The sequence below is a fragment of the Ovis canadensis genome, chromosome 15 (assembly GCF_042477335.2).
Source record: "Ovis canadensis isolate MfBH-ARS-UI-01 breed Bighorn chromosome 15, ARS-UI_OviCan_v2, whole genome shotgun sequence".
NCBI classification, from domain to species: Eukaryota; Metazoa; Chordata; class Mammalia; order Artiodactyla; family Bovidae; genus Ovis; species Ovis canadensis.
This window is the reverse complement of record NC_091259.1, coordinates 29,772,907-29,792,794: the sequence shown is the minus strand read 5'-3', so window position 1 is coordinate 29,792,794 and position 19,888 is coordinate 29,772,907. Positions and strand designations below refer to the sequence as shown.

Sequence of the window (19,888 nt, the reverse complement as noted above, 5' to 3'; positions counted from 1 at the left end):
GTGAAAGATGCTGCAAGTACCTATGGCCATTTTCAGAACAGGTCATCAGGGCTCTAGGCTAAAAGGTGAAGAACACAGTTATCTTCGTTGCTTTCCTAACTCCTTTCCCCACATCCCTCTTCCACATTCTGTGGGTCCTCTTTCTTACTAACAGAAATTATTAAGGGGAAAAAACCCATCTCAAACCACAGATATGTGTATTGGCAAATACGTCTGAAAAGAAGAGCCTTTCTGGGCTTCTAACCTACTTTAGTTTTCATTTTGATCCATAAATAATCTTGTTCTTCAATGAACATATGTTATATTTTGAATCTTTTGCTTGCATACGGTATCAAGCAGAGCGTCTGATAGTAGATACTCAGTATTTTTAGATTCATTAGTATGCACAAATTCAGCAAGATACAGGCCATGCAAAGTGTGACACTCCATACTAAAAATTAAATCTGAAAATCATATTAGGTAACACAGCTTGGATAGTAAATCTATTAGGTTCAGGTTTTGGCAAGAATGTCTCTACTGGTACTATACTCATACTGAATGCTCATTGTGAACAAGGGACTTTCTTTAAATTATATTCCATATTCCAGACTTTGCAAAAATTTTATGTGACTGAACATTTTTTTATGACAATAGTAAAAAGCACTGTTTCACTGAAATCAATGTATTCATTACTGAAAATCTCCCAGGAGGGACTGTATCTGTAAGAATTCAGAAAATGGATCCCAAAGAGGTATAGACCTCATGTATTTCAGGGTTCTTGTCTGCCATGTCCTTTTGGGAAAGCCCTCACTTATTGTATAAAGTGGTTTTGTTTCATACTGTATATATTCTATATACTATACCTCTCTCTCCAGGCCACTGGCTAACTGGGAAAGCGGTATATACCTCACCCAAAATAACTGTGTAAACTTTCATCCTGATAGCACTTCAGCTTTCTTTAGGTAAAATTTCCACAGTAAATTTCGTTTTTAAAAGAGGAGTTTATGTGTCAAATTACATGGACATACACCTTGAAGAGAAGGACTTTTATGGGTTTCCATCGATGGACTGTCATTCCTTTCCACTCTCCAAATACAAGGCTTCATTTAGCACAGAGAAAAGTGACTTCTATTCCAACTCCAGAGATGGGCCTAATTTAGTCTCTGGGTGATCACGTTCCCCTTGTTAGTGATGGGGCAGGAATGATACAGTCTCACCATTTCTGATTCTTACTAACAGAGCTTATTAACTCAAACAGATCTCCAACTGCAAATTTGGTCAATGAGACATGAGGAAAAATCTGCTCATTTCCAGAGCAGATTTTACGAAAAATTTCCTCACTCCTAAGAAAAAGCCACAGGAAGAAATGGCCACCTCCTCTTCTGAATGTTGTGTCTGGATGTGATGCCTAGAATGGTAGGAGCTATCTTACTAAGGATAAAGCCAATCCTAAGGATGGTAGAGTAGAAGCATGAAGAGAACTCAGGGTTCTTGAGAACACTGTTGATTCTTCAATCAACCAAATCTAAAGGCAAATTCCTTCCTCGGAACTTCCTATTATAGAAGATAATGCAGTTCCTCATTTTCAGCCAAATTAAGTCAGGTTTTTATTACTTGTGTTGGCTCATTGGTCTAGGAGTATGACTCTTGCTCAGGGTGAGAGCAGTCCCGGGTTCATACCCCAGATAAGCCCGGCCTTTAAGTTTGGGCTTCCCTGTGGCTCAGCCAGTAAAGAGAAAGGAATGGCTACCCACTCCAGTATTCTTGCCTGAAGAACTCCATGGACAGAGGAACCTGGAGGCTACAGTCCACGGGGTCACAGAGTCAGACAAGACTGAGCAACTAATACTAATTAGCTTTATCACTTGTAGCTGAATGATTGCTGGATCAGAAAGGATATGATGACTAGGACTGAGTGAGCTGGGTGAATCAGGTTCACCTCTCTTGGGAAATACAAGAATTAAGAGACAAAGAGGGAAGCTGCCAGTTGTGAGGAACTGAACAAGTGTATAAAAAGTTGAACTTAACCAAGCCATTATAAAAGGAGTAAGGAGACAGAGGAAGCCAGCTAGCAGAGAAAGAGAACTGGAATACAGAGATGTGTAGCAATAAGCAGAGAAGCCATTAGAAAGAGTGAGACTGCTCCTTCAAGAAAAAGACGTTCTTTTCACTTTCTAGTTCCCCTGGGGCCTACCTAAGCTTTCCATAGCTCTGAATTACGATGACATCCCTCTGACCTGACGGTGCCCTAGCCTGCAGGAGTTAGTTAGGTTGAGCGTGTTCTCTGCTACTTAATAAGCCCTGTCGAAGGACACATGAGGGTTGAGGGAGAGGGGAAAATCAAATTAGACTAAAATTGTTAACTAAAAAGGGCCACAAATGAAGGACACACAGACAAAAAATGGATGCAATGATAGCAAAAACCTAACAAATAAGATTATAAAAGAAAATAAAAAGTGAACAAAATTATCATACCATCAGTATCAAATAAACTGGCCACCAAAAGAGAAAAAGATCATGGGTCAAAGATATTTTATAGTGCTCGCTTCGGCAGCACATATACTAAAATTGGAACGATACTGAGAAGATTAGCATGGCCCCTGCGCAAGGATGACATGCAAATTCGTGAAGCGTTCCATATTTTTATGTCCATCAGCAGATGAATGGATAAGAAAGCTGTGGTACATATACACAATGGAGTATTACTCAGCCATAAAAAATAATTCATTTGAATCAGTTCTGATGAGATGGATGAAACTGGAGCCGATTATACAGAGTGAAGTAAGCCAGAAAGAAAAACATCAATACAGTATACTAACACATATATATGGAATTTAGGAAGATGGCAATGACGACCCTGTATGCAAGACAGGAAAAAAGACACAGATGTGTATAACGGACTTTTGGACTCAGAGGGAGAGGGAGAGGGTGGGATGATTTGGGAGAATGGCATTCTAACATGTATACTATCATGTAAGAATTAAATCGCCAGTCTATGTCTGACGCAGGATACAGCATGCTTGGGGCTGGTGCATGGGGATGACCCAGAGAGATGTTATGGGGAGGGAGGTGGGAGGGGGGTTCATGTTTGGGAACGCATGTAAGAAATAAAAATTTTAAAATTTAAAAAATAAAAAACTAAAAAAAAAAAAGAAAAGAAAAGAAAAAAAAAAAAAGATATTTTATACACAGCAAAAAGATACCCCAGACCCAGCATTAGATTCTCAATTCCTTTCCTGACACATTTTTACCTTTCATTTATTCTTATGCTTTGGAAAAGAATGCCCGGGCTTGACATTTCCTCTCCATCACCTTTCTCCCATCTGGTGCCTCTTTCTTCCACCCCCCGCACCAACTGAGTTCCGCTGATATTGCCTCATATTGGTCCTTATCACAGTTCACTTGGATTATTGTAAAACTGGGATTCCCTGGTGGCTCAGTGGTAAAGAGTCTCCTGCAGTGCAGGAGATGGAGTTTCGATCCCTGGGTTAGGAAGATCCCCTGGAGAAGGGAATGGCACCCCACTCCAATACTCTTGCCTGGGAAATCCCATGGACACAGGAGCCTGGTGGGCTACAGTCCATGGGGTTGCAAAGAGTTGGACACGACTGAGGCCTAAACAACAACACAGTGTAATACTTGTCAGGTACTCACCATAGCTCTGGAGTCTCCCAACTCCAATACAAAGGAATCTTTCTAGAGCAGAACTGTCATGTCATTCTTTTTAAAAATTCTCAGTAGCTTTTCCATGTTTATGGCTTTAATTAATCCCATATTACTTCTTAGCCTGCTTAGTATACAGAACCTCCATAATATTCAGTTTCATCCCATTTTTACACCTTTACTATTTCCCCCTACTCTCCATCTTTCCTCCCCTATTTGCTCCAGTCAATCTGAACTGCTTTGTTCTCCAAATAAACCTTATTTTTTTTAATTTTGTACCTTAGCTCATGGTAAGAAGATTCACCTTCATCTGAATCTTACCTCCCCCCACTCTAATTCTCTTCTGCCCTTGAAGGCAGCACAAAGGAGTAATAGATTTTTAGGGATAGCAGCATAGCCTAATGAATAAAATTAGCATATGAATGGATCAGAGTAGATATACACAAAATCAATCTAAGGACTACCAAATCAGTAACCCTTTACTGAAACAGAAAGACAGAATGCAGCCAGAATGGGGTTTTGTCAGCAATGGCAGCAGCGATCTAAGTGCTACCCAAAGGCATTAGTCAGAGAAACTAGATCCTTTCAACAGTCCTTCAAATTCCAACTCAAATGCCACCTTATTAAAGAAAAACTCCTGCCTTGCTCTTTAAGCTTTGTCATTGTTATAGGAATGTCTCATTTATTCCAACAGACTTGAAAAGGGAAAACCACATCTTATTCAGTTTGTAGTCCACAGCACTAAGAACAATGACTTGTAAGTAATAGATGTTCAATAAATATTTGCATAAATTTATTCTTAGGCTATTGGAGAACAAAAGAGACACTGAGGTTTCCTTTTCTATTGGCAGGTTAAAATATTGAAGGAACGACCTTTTAAAGGGTTCCTACTTCTCTCTCAAGGAGAATTTGAGTTAGCCAAACATCTTGTTTAAAGTATAAAAACAATGAAAATGTGTGATGATATTACACTGAGGGAGGAATAGAAGTTTTTAAGAAAAATTAAGTAAAAAAAATTGAATGAGAACTGAATCGGACAACAAGCTTACCAGCAACTCAAGTCAGAGTTTAATAGCATAATTATTTTACTTGGAATGTCAAAATCATTAACAGTAAAGATTAAATAATACATGTAAGGAATAACACAAAATAAAATCTCAGCTCAGACATTTCAAAAATGTTAACATGCATTTCAGAATCAAATTGAATTGGTTATTTTACATTATGAGTAATTTCTGTTTCTTTCCATTAAAGAGTTTCTCTAAAAAATAGATAAAAGGTGGTGATAATTAGCATGTCAGTTATCCTCACAGAGTGGTAAAATACAAATTGGTGAGTTACACACATGGAGAATGGGTAACAAACTTGAAGTCATTTAATAACCAGGACAAAGTATCCTTATGTTAAAGGCTTATTAGCATTTGACTATACTCTGCCAACAAAGGTCCGTATAGTCAAGGTTATGGTCTTCCCAGTGGTTATGTATGGTTGTGAGAGCTGGACTGTAAAGAAGGCTTAGAGCAAAGAAATTGATGCCTTTGAACCTGTGGTGCTGGAGAAGACTCCTGAGAGTCCCCTGAACAGCACGGAGATCAAACTAGTCAATCTTAAGGAAGATCAACCCTGAATATTCACTGGAAGGACTGAGGCTTAAGCTGAAGCTCCAGTATTTTGGTCACCTGATACGAACAGCTGACCCACTGGAAAAGTCCCTGATGCTGGGAAAGATTAAGGGCAGAAGAAGAGGGTGTCAGAGGCCCAGTGGCCCAGTGGTTAAGACCCTGTGCTGCCAACGCAGGAGGTGCAGGTTCGATCCCTGGTCGGGGAACTAAGATCCCACATGCTCTGTGCACAGCCAAAAGATTAAAAAATAATAAAAGTGGAGGAAATTACATAAACAAATAAATAAAACACATCTGTGCCCCCAAGGAGTTCGAGTTGGCAGAGGAGGCAGACGTAGAAGCATATAGTTATAAAATGACAAGCAGAGCATCTCGACGCACAGGCCATCGTGGGAGCACAGAAGAGACCTCTGCCTAACCCACCTAGGGAGTCAGGAGAGGCTTTTCACACCCCTGTCCTTTCAGTAACTCCTATCACCTAGCAGCAGTCTATCACCACTATCACGATCATCGTCAAAAGTCCCTACACACACCAAAAAAGCAAGCGGTAGATTCCCCACAGATTTTAAGCAAGAGCTTCCAAATGGCATAATGGTGAAGAATCCACCTGCCAATGCAGGAGACACGGGTTTGATCCTTGGGTCAGGAAGACCCTCTGGAGTAGGAAGTGGCAACCCACTCCAGTATTGTTCCCTGAGAAATCGCATGGACAGAGGAGCCTGGCAGGCTATAGCCCATGGGGTCACAGAGAGTCAGACATGACTGACTGAGCACGTTATAAAAAATAGAAATGAAAAAATTACTGACATCCATTACATTTAAGATGTCAGACTTTACTAGTAGATAAAGTGACCAAAGGCAAGAAAAAAAATTTTAATTAAAAAATCTGTTATTAAAAAAAAGGATTGGAAGAGTAAGGTAAATTGAAAAAAAAATCTATTATATATGGTAAATATGTCTAGATATGAAGGATCTGCTGATAAATCTAATAAATTGTTTGCTACATTGCACAATAATGTTTTAAATACTCTAACTTTTTCCTCAAGGGAATGTATATTCTGAAATCAGATTTCATACTCATAATTATCTCCTAAAGGATCTGCATCTATGTGAAAAATAAAATCAGTCCTTACCTGGGAAGGGAAATTTCACCTCACATAAAACATAAAGTCATATTCTCCATGAAGCTTTTATACTGTATTCCTCTAAAACTGTGAAGCTGATGAGTGTACAGATTCTTAATAAGACACAACAGATGGACATGGTTAGAGAAACATGGTTGAGACTGAGGAGAAGAAGCAGTTGATGACAAGCAGAAAAATGTACAATTCTCACTTGAATTTAGGTGTGGGGAACTAATTTAAAAGCTATTTGAGATGCCTGTCTTAGACTTGTAAAACAACACTTTAAAAAGTTATTTTATACTGATTAAACACAGCACAATATTAAAGAATCTATATTTCACTTCAGTTGGGTTCTTATATAGATAGAATTATGAACAGAGTACTAAGTGACATATCATACAACTAAGTCAAGAGATAAGAAAGAGGCAGGTAAATAATACTTCTTTTGGCTAAACAAGCTGACAATGGTCAAATACTGTTTGAATATTAAATCTTGACTTAAATCTTGGAGCATTCTATACTACAGAGAATACAAACCTGCAGACAAGAGATTTCCAACAATCAGAGATTTCAACAAGCAAATGAAATGTGTGGCACAGAAAAGGAAATCAGCTACTCTAACCCTGATTTCTATGTTGTTTTTCCCAAAAGGATTTATCCCATTATTGGAGCTTCTCTAAGACTTTTTTCGTGTTTAATCTGCACTGAAAAACATTGAAGTAACAAAGCAGAAATTCCTTTAAGAGGGAATAACAAGATCTCATGGAGCAAAAAATATTTATTAACATAGTCTTTATCATAATCTTGTTTTACCTAAACAACTTTGCTTTCACCACGGTTTTCTGTTTCAAATTCTTAACAATGGACCACATCTTACAACTGATACAGAATTCTAAAATACATGTACACGTGCCAAAGGACGGCTAGTCAATAAAAAGGAATAAAGCAAAGTGAAATCAGGAAGGTGTTCAACCTACACAGATAACCTGTAAACTGCAAATAACAAGGATGGGGATGAAAGACAGAACTGAGAAGGATAAAAGACAATTTGCATCCCCGAGACCTCCCAGCTTGCCACACAGCAACTCTAAAACCACGGGTGGAACATTTTAGCACTGGCTCTGAAATTTGATCGAGTCTACTTCCTGATATGATTCCCTGGCATAATTCTGCATCCTGTTGCTACAGCTGACCATACCTCATTGTTTTAAGTTCTTAGAAAGCTTCCGTGCAAGTCAGTACGTACATTCATGTCTGTATGTAATCTGATAGCCATCCGATGAGGAAGACAAGCCTTCATTATACCAGTGTTAGTTAGAAGCCTCTCTCTGAAAATGTCAATTCCCTTTCCCAGTGCCCTTCTATTAATATTTGAATTGTCTCTTCTCTTTCCTGCTGTTGGAACGATTCTTCTAGTGCAGAGGAAGGATGGAACAAGGGCTGAGGATCAAGTCACTGAGCATTTCGGAGCTACAGAGGAAGAACAAGAGGCTGCTTTCCTCATTCTAAGCGTCCCAGGATGACTCCAGAAATGAAAACACTCAAATTCAAATATGAAGTTCTTTTTATAATGTATATTGTGACTGAAGGATCTCCAACTAAACTGTCTTTTCAGAATTGAAGTAACAATGCGTTTTCCTATTACCTCTGCTGTTGAATATTCTCCCGTCTGTCCTGCTCTTGGGGTGACCCTTCTGGTGGAGGGGAAAGATAGCAGGTCCCACAGCCAAGGGTCAGGTTACCCAGCCCCTCTGTCAGTACTGCTGAGCAGAGGGAAGACAGACTGCTGAGACTTCCTGGAAATTTTCCTCTTGGGGCATCTGGAAAGACTCGGCGCTCAAGGTTGGGTTAAACTTCAATAGTTGGTTCATACAAGCCAAGTCACAGTTTGAAGCTCCTGCTTGGATCTGTGGGTCTAGACAGGGAAGTGATATTTAAGGTTCTCAAATTTCTAAAAGTTGGCCCAGAAAGGATTCCAGCCCACTTGGGGCCTCCCAAAAGTTCTAAAAGAAAAAAAAAAAGTGAGACAATCTGACATTTATTAGGGACCTGTATGTACTCGGAACTAGGTGAAGTGACGGGGACACAACAGTGAATAAAACAGAGTATCCAGTCTGAAGGATACAGGTGTGAGCAAAGTGTTAAAGAAGCAGAAGATGTTGGCATCCGACTCTATTCAATCTACCGGGGACTTCCTTCTTTTCTAAAGCACTGTCCTAACCTTTACTTTAGAGTTCAAAATCCTTCAAGTCCTCTATACAAAAACAATCTATGTTTTCCAGTGTTACAAATATTGCGAGTCCATATGGAGCTTATTCACATGTTCAATACCTCTTAAGTGTCATTTCTAACGTCAGAAGTATCCTTCATCCTCCTACTCACCAGTCCTTATCATCTGCATATTCAAACTTCGTACCAGTATAGTATAGAATAGTGGGTCTCACACTTTAGTGTTCGTAAGAACCATATTGGGAAGGTTGTTAAAAATGCTGAGCCCTGGTTGCCACACTTAAGAAGTCTGATTCAGCAGACCTGGTAAAGGACCTAGAAATCTTCTTATATAGTTAACCAATATAATTTTTATATATTACATATAAATATATATATAGCATTAAAATATATATAACTTTGATGCCTGTTGTCAACAAAACATACTTTGAGAAACACTGTTACAATGGTTAAAAACCCGAGTTTTTTTAAGTCAAGACACATCTGCATTTGAATCCTACCCTTTTCACCTATATTAACTATATCACCATGGGCAAATTTTACTTTACCACTGAGTCTTCCTTTCTTCACCTATGAGGATAATGATAACATTCACTTATGTGAAGTTTAAATGAGACAAGACATACAAAGTGATTAGCAGAGTGCTTGGTACATGGTAATGATTCAATAGATGTCAATTATTATTATTAGCATTATTAACAATCATTTCAAATCAGCTTTTCTAATCAAGGCCATCTGAATCTGGTTAGTTCTGCCTTTTTAAGTATTTATAGTAGTTAGATGCCCTGTTATACAAATTCAAGCTACTTTCATTCATACCTAAGTGATCTGTGTTTTTCATGACAATCTGGATTTCCCCCTCCCTCGAGCCCTACCCCATCCCACACAGGTATGACACCCTTGACTATAAAAGGTGTTTAAAAGTCAGAGTGATGAATTTTAGTTACAGTTTCCTAGCCACCGAAAATCCCATGGACGGAGGAGCCTGATAGGCCGAAGTCCATGGGGTTACGAAGAGTCAGACACAACTGAGCGACTTCACTTTCACTTTTCACTTTCATACATTGGAGAAGGGAATGGCAACCCACTCCAGTGTTCTTGCCTGGAGAATCCCAGGGATGGCGGAGCCTGGTGGCCTGCCATCTATGGGGTTGCACAGAGTCGGACACACGACTGAAGCAACTTAGCAGCAGCAGCCACCAATTTCCAACAGATCTACTGAATCTAATGGCAAGATTTAAAGTTACATGTGTTTTCTGTGTGAATTCAGGATTTGATTACATTGTTTTTATATACATAAAACAGTGTCATATATTTATACACATTGTTATATATACATATTCATGTTTATATACATATACACTTAGATACACCTATATATAAATAATAATTATCCATTTTGTTACTGTGTGTTTTTCAGTGTATACTCCATAAATTTGACAGATTTATCAAGAAACGTTTAGATGAGATCTTACAAACACCCATGCATCATCTTCAATCACAAAGTTATATGGGATACATATTTGTATAAAGAGCATCTGATATTCACTCCTTGATATAGCTAACAATTGATATAGCTAACAATTACTCTTATGTAGTATTCATACAATACTTTTGAAGTAGTGAATTACTTCCATTAAAATTATCCACCTACCAGATGCTACAGAGCCGCAGTCATCCTGGCCAGAGTAATATATTTGTCATTGATAAAGCCAAAACCATAACTTATTACACTGAAACAGATTAATCAAACTGAAGTGCCTGCCTTATTGTAGGTGTTCACTGAATATCTATTGAATGAATGAATGTACAAACAATGGTTACGTTTGTACACATGTACTGGACAAAAAAGAAATAAACATATTATTTTATCTTAAAAAAAAAAGGCACTAAAACTAAAAAGAGCAAGTTTCCCATCAGATCTCAGTTAAAGCCTATCTAACTCCTACAGAATTGAACTGGGCTTCCCAGGTGGTGCTAGTGGTAAAGAACCTGCTTGCCAATGCAGGAGACATAAGAGACGTGGGTTCAATCCCTGAGTTGGGAAGATCCTCTGGAGAAGGAGACGGCAACCCAATCCAGTACTGTTGTCTGGAAAATCCCATGGACAGAGGCTCTTGGTGGGCTACAGTCCATGGGGTCGCAAAGAGTCGGACATGACTGGAGCAACTCAGCCCAGCTCCTACAGATCACTACATTCATAACTCAAATTTAAATTACCTTTAATTTTACTTTATTCTAGTGAATTAAAAACCAATCTTCCTTGTATGACATATGAAATATTAAGCATTTCAGCAAAGATAATATATCTTGAGGCAACTTAATATTATCAATCTAACTTGAATGCAGAGGTGCTCTTCACTAAAGACTTACAAGATATTCAATAAAAGCAGTACAAATAAATTCCCTTTTTATACATAACATCAAAGGTAGAAAACACAACTTTTCCTCTCTGCTGAAAGTCAAAACGAAACAGTACTATTTCTAGAAAATGCATGCCTACTGAGACCAGCCATATTATTAGGTAAACATAAAAGTAGAGTTCACTTTGGTTTTAGCTTTATTGAATACAGCCTTTCTTTAAGCTTATTATTGCTACTTTCACTTACTTTGTACAGTTTTATAAAAAAGTATTTTTCTAATTTTAAACATAAAATAACATAGGGGAAAACAAGCAACATAATCAATTCAAAGAATGTATATTTTACTATTTGAATTACCAGTGGTCTGAATAGAAAAAATAGAAGAGGTTAAGAATGATTTACATGAGCTCAACATGTAAATGTTTATAATATTTTTATATATTGATGCCAGGCCTTTACTTTCCCTAAAGTAATAATTATTCCAAAGATTTTATAACTTTACTAGGGTATTATATTATTATAATTTCTACAATAGGTATAAAGAAGTATTTTAGAAATAAATAAGAAGACTTTCTACTTTTTAGGGGAATACTATTTTCGTAAGAGTTTTTTTCTTATTGACTTTCAATACAGAGGTCGAAATTCTTTGAACAAAGTCTAAAGAACAGCAAGTAGAATATATAACAACTGATAATTAAAGTCATATTTCTATACAGATCAGAGATTTTTTTCTACTTGTTCAGTTCATAACAGAGATAGTTGAACTAAGTCATGAGTTGAAATTTAGTTACTTAGAAAAGTCAAAGAAAAGGAAAATTAATTGCTAAAGAGAATATTTAAAATATATCTAAATGAAGGCTATTAAGCAATATTTTAGTCAGACACGACTGAGTGACTGTTTGTGACCCCATGGACTGTAGCCCCACCAGGATCCTCTGTCCATGGGTTTTTCCAGGCAAGAATACTGGAGCGGGTTGCCATTTCCTTCTCCAGGGGATCTTCCCAACCCAGGTATCAAACCTGTGACTCCTGCGTCTCCTGCATTGCAGGCGATATTTTAACTGGTCAGCATACTGACATAAAGTGATACATCTACTAACTCAGTGTTTTATGAGGGAAGAATCTACAGAATCACAGTCAAGCAATAAAGCTTTGGGGGCTAATGAACTATTTATAGTCAATGCTGAGAAGGTACGACTGTATTTGCATATACCTTGAATATGTGTTTATTAGGAAACCACTAAATGGTTAGTTGTCAGCCTCTCTTCACTTCCTTTTTGCATTTTTGGACATGCAAAGACTTATGAATGCTTCTGTGAAAGTGTTACACGCTCAGTCATGTCTGATTCTTTGTGATCCCATGGACTGTAACCCGCCAGGCCCTCTCTGTCCAGGGAATTCTCCAGGCAAGAATACTGGAGTGGGTGGCCATTCCCTTCTCCAGGGATCTTCCTGACCCAGGGATTGAACCTGGGCCTTCTGCATTGCAGGCAGATTCTTTACCATCTGAGCCATGAGTGCTCCTAGAACAGTGAAAATTGTTTTAAAAATCAAAGACCTATTCTGGAGAAAAGATCTTGTCTGCTGCAGCAGTATCTTCCTTCCACACACCCAGCACCCCCACCAGCTGTGCCATCACAGGGACTCCCACACAACAGCAAAAGCAGATGTCAGTGTCAGAACCACATCTGCACTGTCCTTATCATTTATAAAACGCTCTCGCGTATATTATACTGCTTAATCCTCATGAATGACTGAATGTGAATTCCTTGTTAAGTTACCTCAACAGACAAGTGTTACTAGCCCCAAGTAGATGACATACCTTATTAAATACATCATAGAGTTAGAAATAATTACATGGGACCCTTGGTATCTAGTTAAATGACTTAGCCATTGTAGAATTATAAACATCGAGTATTTAAATACCTTCATTTGGTTACCTGGGGTTATCTTGTAGATGCTAACTGCCACGAGGGCAAAAATGTGCTACATACTTGTAATAAGAATGTATTATTTTAGAACACAGTGGTCACCAGCTAAAGTGTGTACTATATGATTAACAGATTCAAAGTCAAGAGTATAGACAGATAGAGGCAGTATGTGCAAGGATCAACAAAATACTGTCCTCACAGATGGAGAGACAAATGCGCAGAAAAAAACCCCAACTATGCGACACTCCTCTAACCAGCTGCAGTGTGCTGAATTATAATAGGCGCTGGAACACTGCAACTGACAAGCTACACAGCATATCAATTATAAAATATGTGTAGTCTGGCAGAATTTAGAGAAAGTAAAAAGTATATATTTTGCTGACTAACAATTCAAGAATACAAACACTGGCTGGGAGGCCATAAGTGATAAACAAGACATATATTCCAGCAATAGGATATACTTGTCATAGCCTTCATCCAGTTGGACCATCTCCAAAAGATCTACATTCCAAAATGTCTTCTGAGCTTAACTGCAGAGCTGTCTCATACTTTTCCAAACAAAAATATACTTAATTTTTTCCCAACAGTGAAAGCTGTACATATTCACTGTGAAAAAATTTTAAACACAGAAACACACAAAGTACAAATGAAAGCGTCCCATAATCTCATACTTTTCAGCTCAAATCAAATTATCTGAATTTTGTCCTTTGTTTTGAAAATACATATATATAATGAAATAAATGTATTGTGTAAATATACTTCTTATATGCTTCATATCAATATGAAATATATAATAATATAAACCACCTTAAATAAATAATGTTAAGTAGTATATATTTGAAAACCTAAATGCAAGTATTAGAGAAGGAAATGGCAACCCACTCCAGTATTCTTGCCTAGAGAATCCCATGGACAGAGAAGCCTGGTGAGCTATAGTCCATAGGGTTGCAAACAGTTGGATACGATTGAGCGACTAACACACAAATGCAAGTATACTATATATGGTGGTTTAATTACTAAGTCGTGTCCAACTTTTGAGACCCCAAGGACTGTAGCCCACCAGGCTCCTCTGTTTATGGGGATTCTCCAGGCAAGAATACTGGAGTGGGTTGCCATTTCCTTCTCCAACCATATATACTATTCTACAATTTATTTTTTTAATCTCTTAACAATTTACTGCTTAACTTTAGAGATTAACTCATTCCAAGGGTAACTGTTTTATAGCCACATTTGATTCAGACAGAAATTTAATTAACTATATGAAACAAATAAACCACTTTAAAGATTCTAGACTTATTTTCACCTATATATCTTAAAGAAAGTGAAAGAAAAGTACTTCATTACACAAAAGGAATATTTTGATGAACTGTATCTAATATATAGTTTTGACTAACTATATTTGACATAAATTTAGTATTCAAATTTAAAAATCTGATGAAGATTTAATTTGTCATGTCTAGAAGGCAATCTGTAACAAAAGCTTGAATGTCTGGCTAAGCAATTTCAATTCTAGTCCTTTATCTTAAAGAAACAATTTAGAATATATTCAAAGATTTAGTTTCAAGGACATTCGTGGTAACATTTTTTATGATAGTGGAAAAAAATCTAAGTGTCCATCTACAAAGAATTGGTTAAATACATTATATTATGTTTAACTGATGAATTACTACAAAGTGACTTACAATAATTTTATATGAATATATTTATTGATTTGAAAATATTTTCATAAGATATTAGGAGGGTACATAGGTATATTTCTTAGAAAGTTAAATATATTCCTAGCATATGATCTAGTCATTCCATCCCCTGGAATTTAACCAAGAGAAAAGTTAAGTGTATATCTATATACAGATTTGTACATGGATATTTATAGCAATTTTATTTGCAACAGCCAGAAACTGGAAACAATCCAAGAATCCATCAACAGGTGAATGGATAAACAAATTGTGGTATATCCAGACGAGGGGCTACAGATCAGCATTAAAAGGAATGAACTACTGACACACGCAACAACATGGATGAATCTCAAAATAATGCTGAGTGGTTAAATGAGACAAAAATAAAAGCGTGTGTGTGTGTATGTTTCCATTTATATCAAATTCTAAAAGGCTCATCTACAGTGACAGAAAGCAAATCAGTGGTTGCCTAGGGGTAGGGGGTTAGGAGGAGAAACAGATGAGAGGGAAGGATTATAAAGGGATATCGGGAAACGTTAGGGGCTGGTGGACCCATTCTTTATCTTGACTGTGGTGATGGTTTCATGGGTTAATACATATGCCCAGATTTTTCCATTTAAAAATGTACATTTTAAAATGTAAATTTTATTGTATGTCAATTACACCTCAATAAAGCTGTCAAATAACACAAACACACAGCACACACACTGTGCTTATGCTATCATCCCATTGCTTTGTTTGAAATCCTAAATACAAATGGCAAAGTGCTTAAGGCATGTAGTTTAATGATGGCTCAGACGGTAAAGCATCCGCCTGCAATGTGGGAGACCCGGGTTCGATCCCTGGGTCAGGAAGATCCCCTGGAGAAGGAAATGGCAACCCACTCCAGTACTCTTGCCTGGAGAATTCCATGGCTGGAGGAGCCTGGTGGGCTACAGTCCATGGGGTCACAAAGAGTCAGACACGATTGAGCAACTTCACTTTCACTTTCACAGAAGCACCACTAAGGTCAAGCAATAGAACACTTCCAGCACACCAGAAACACCTCCTCACACTTTTCTCTTCCTAATCACAACCTCCTCCCTCTCCTCAGGGGTAATCCTGACTTTTACAGCAATCACTTCTTTAAAAAAAAAACAACACCTTTTTTACTATTTCAGTATGTATCCTCAATATAGCTTAGTTTCTACATATTTGGGGATTTTATGTAAATACAAAGAATGTATTCTTCTGTGTCTGTTTTCTTTCCCACAACAATATGTTTTTAAGAATCATTTATAGTGGAGCACATTGGTTTTTACTGCTGTATAGTATTCTGTTGTATGAATATCCTACAATGTATTTATCTGTCCTACAGCTAGTGGACTTTTGGGTGCTTCCAGTTTGGGACTATTAAGGTAGGACTGTTATGAACATTCTTTTAGGTGCATTCTGGTTTATATGTACATGAAACAATAAAATTTCTGCCCGGATGCTCAAAGGAGCACTATTTACAATGCCAAGACATTAAAGCAACCCAAGTACCCATCAGCAAATGACTGGGTTAAGAAGATGGGGCACGTGCGCGCGCACACACACACACACACACACACACACAAATACAGATTAAAATGGAATATTACTCAGCCATAAAAGAGGAAAATACTGCCATCTGCAACAATGTGAAGAGTCCAAGAGAATATTTAGTGAAATAAGCTGGATAAAGACAAATATCACTTATACATGAAATGTAAAAAAAAAACCAACACACACGAGTGTATATGCAAACAGAAACGGATTCACAGATATAGAAAACGAACTTGCAGTTATCAAAGAGGAGAGCAAAGGGGTGAGGGGCAAGTTAGGAATACAGGACTAACAGATACAAACTATTACATGTTAAATAGATAAGCAACAAGAATATATTATACAGCACAGATAATTATATCCATTATCTTGTAATAATCTATAATCTGCAAAAATTCTGAACCACTATGCTGTACACCTGAAACTAACACAATATTGCAAATCAACTATATGTCAATTAAGAAAAGAGACCCTCCCCACAGAAGAAATTTCTGGGTCACAGAGTATTTTTTACTTAATAATTTACACACTACCAAGAGCATGATGTCATGTAGCTTCATATCCATGATTATCTTCATAGCACTTACTGCTGCCTGAAAATTTGTTTGTTTAATATTCGTCTTCCCCCAGTGTAGACGGTAAACTCCAGGAGAGTGGGGACTTGGTCTGTCTTGTGTACTCCTCTACTCCTAGGACCTAGAACAGTGACTAGATCCGCGACACACAACAGGGGCTGAACAAATATGTGCATTACTGAACGAATACGCGAAAATTCTAGCCCATTAGCAATTTCAGCTGGGACTAAACAGAAGGACAACTGGCCTTGCTCAGCAACTTATATGTTATACGATAAAAATAATTATATGCTATACAATAAAACATGGATACATAATAAATAACATGATTCTAACTATTAAAAACTATGTGTATATACAGAGAATAAAAGTTGAAGGAAACAAACCAAAGCTTAGGAGTATTTGTCTTGGAACACTGAAGGGTCTTTTTCTCTCTTTGCCCCCACCCCACCCTTACGTTTCACGTTTTTCCAAAATTTCTTCAATAAATGTATTATTCTGGTGAAAAAGGTAAATTTAAAAGAATGAACTACTGACACATATAGTAATATGAATGAATCTCACAGACATAGCTTCAGTAGAAGAAGCAGACATAAAAGTATTATTTTATTTATCTGAAATTAAAAACAGGTAAAACTAATCTATGTGACAGAGATCAAGCTAATGCTTACGCTGTGGGGATACTGACTGTGGGAAAGGAACACGAGAGAGCTTTCTAGGGTGATGGAATATTCCGTATCCTGTCTGAGGAGATGTCTACCTAAGGCAAACCAGAAGTAGAAAATTCATCAAGCTATAAACTTAAGATTTGTGTACTTTATTGTGCATAAATTATACTTCAGTGTTTTTTTTTTTTTGGCTGCACTGCATGGCTTATGGGATCTCAGTTTCTGGACCAGGGATCAAATTTAGGCCCTGGCAGTGGAAGCACCAAGTCCTAACCACTGGACCTCCAGGTAATTCCTAATATACCTCAATTTTTAAAAAAGGAAAACATGTAAAGGAAGAATGTCTGGGTGGGAACAAAAAAATGGAAATGGGTTTTATGGTTTTCTGTAACCATCTCTTCTAATTAAAATAAATAACAGAGGTCCAGAAAGCTTTTCAGTATGTTAGTCAAGAAAGTAGTATTAGATTTGTAAATCAAACTCCTTAAACCATGGAGAAGCAAAACCTTCCTGTGACAGTTTATGAGTCTTTTAGTTTTCCTTTTCTGTGGATTCCTTCAGTTTTTGCAGCATAAGACATACTGTACATTTAGAATATATGTTTGGAAATAAACAAGTGAATGTGTAGCAGAACTTTTCTCACTCCCAAAACCTGAATTTTCCAAAATCAATGACAATAACACTACTCTCAAGAGTAGAAGTCCTGAGAGCAGTCACCTAAAAAGTGAGATACATGCCAAGTGGCTAATATGTTATGAAAAATGCCTCCTTTTTTCTCAGTTCCTTTTGGGAAAACAAGATGTTTACATTTGTTTGACAATGGCAGATGTTAAATACTCTGTCTCACTGTAATGCCAATTGATGGGTTTTTTCCTATTTTATTTCCCTATTTTGTTTCTCAAGGTACTGCCTACTTTTCATGAATCAGTAAAATCAATATTCAAGAATTATTAGTCTGTTATCAGAAAGTTGCTATTGAAAAATAAAACCTATTCATACATTTGTAATGACAGCCTGACTACTCTACACTTTAAAAATGGAATATACCTTAAAACCAAAACAAGCCCTACCCCATTCATTCACCTACTGAGTGCCTGCTATGCCTCAGACACTTTACCAGGTGCTGAGGACACAGAAAATGAATAGATATTGATCCTGCCCTCAAGAAAATCAGAGTGGAGTAGAAGAAAGATACATAAACTGTAATGGTACTTTACAACAGACAAAACCATATGTGAATGAATTAGTTTTAGATTAAACCGGCAACTAACTGTGTACAGGACAGATTGGAAAGGGAAATACTAGATCGAGAGAGCACTTGGAATGCTAATCATAAGCTGGAGGCGAGTTAATGAGAGACGAAATGAAGGTTAAGGCAATAGAAATACACACTAAAGAGCAGAAATGAGAAATACTTTAAAGAAAAAATTTGTAAGACTCAGCAACTAAGTAGATAATAACATAAAGAAGTGTGAGTCAAAGATACAGAGTGGTGATAAGATGGTCAAACTGATGAGAGAATTTTGGACACAGGAAGAGCTTATTTAGAAGAGGAGGTAATATGCTCAGTTTTTAAATTTATTCTCCAGATATCAAGGTAGAAAGCAAGGATTTGGAGGTAAGGCTAATCAAAAGGCTCAGATCTAAAATCTGAGAATCACCTTGGAGGCACTGAAGGCTTCAGAAGAGAGGAGTTCACAGTGAGAGAATGTACAGAAGCCCTCCTCTAAGGAATAGGAAAACGAGACAGGTAGACAGGTCTTGAGCAGGAAAAGAAACCTGTCCCAGAAAAGAATTGCCAAGAAAAAGAGAGTGCTTGCTAAGTGTCAAACTGCTGCAGTGAAGACAAAGACTGAGGACTAAAAAGAAGCAAGTATATTTGGCCATGAGGTCATGTGTGCATGCATATTAGGTTGCTTTAGTTGTGTCCAACTCTGTGCAACTTATGGGCTGTGGCCTACCAGGCTCCTCTGTCCATGGGATTCTCCAGGGAAGAATACTGGAGTGGGTTGCCATGCCCTCCTCTAGCGGATCTTCCCGACCTAGGGATCGAACCTGCATCTCTTAGGTCTTCTGCATTGGCAGGCAGGTTCTTTACTACTAGTCCCACCTGGGAAGCTGAGGTCAAGAGGGCCAAGAGATCAGTCACTGGTAAACCCTTCCCAAATTACCAGCAGGTTGGTGCAAAAGTAATTCCGGTGTTGCATTATTGAACTTTGCCACTTGATATTGGAATATATTAAGTAAACATGGTTATGTTATACATTATTTTAATACACGTTTCTCACTTTATTTTACTTTTTTGCTACTGACATTACTTGCTGTATATTTTATATTTAGCCTAGGGAAATGTTTAGGCAAAAAGCAAATTTGAGAGATTTTCTTATTCAAGTTCAAAATGGGTCATAAAAGCAGCAGAAACAACTCGTAACATCAGCAATGCATTTGGCCCAGGAACTGTTAATAAATATACAGTACAGTGGTAGTTCAAG

At 37.5% G+C, this 19,888-nt stretch overlaps 1 protein-coding gene and 1 non-coding gene across 4 annotated transcripts in view; one reads left to right on the top strand and one right to left on the bottom strand.

Annotated features, from left to right (window-relative positions):
* The window catches only part of SIK2 (salt inducible kinase 2), a 131,296-nt gene that overhangs the window by 71,253 nt on the left and 40,155 nt on the right, over window positions 1-19,888 (bottom strand). The window lies entirely within an intron of this gene.
* LOC138421412 (U6 spliceosomal RNA) lies at window positions 2,518-2,624 on the top strand. The gene has a single exon (XR_011249493.1). It is a non-coding gene; the product is annotated as a U6 spliceosomal RNA (small nuclear RNA).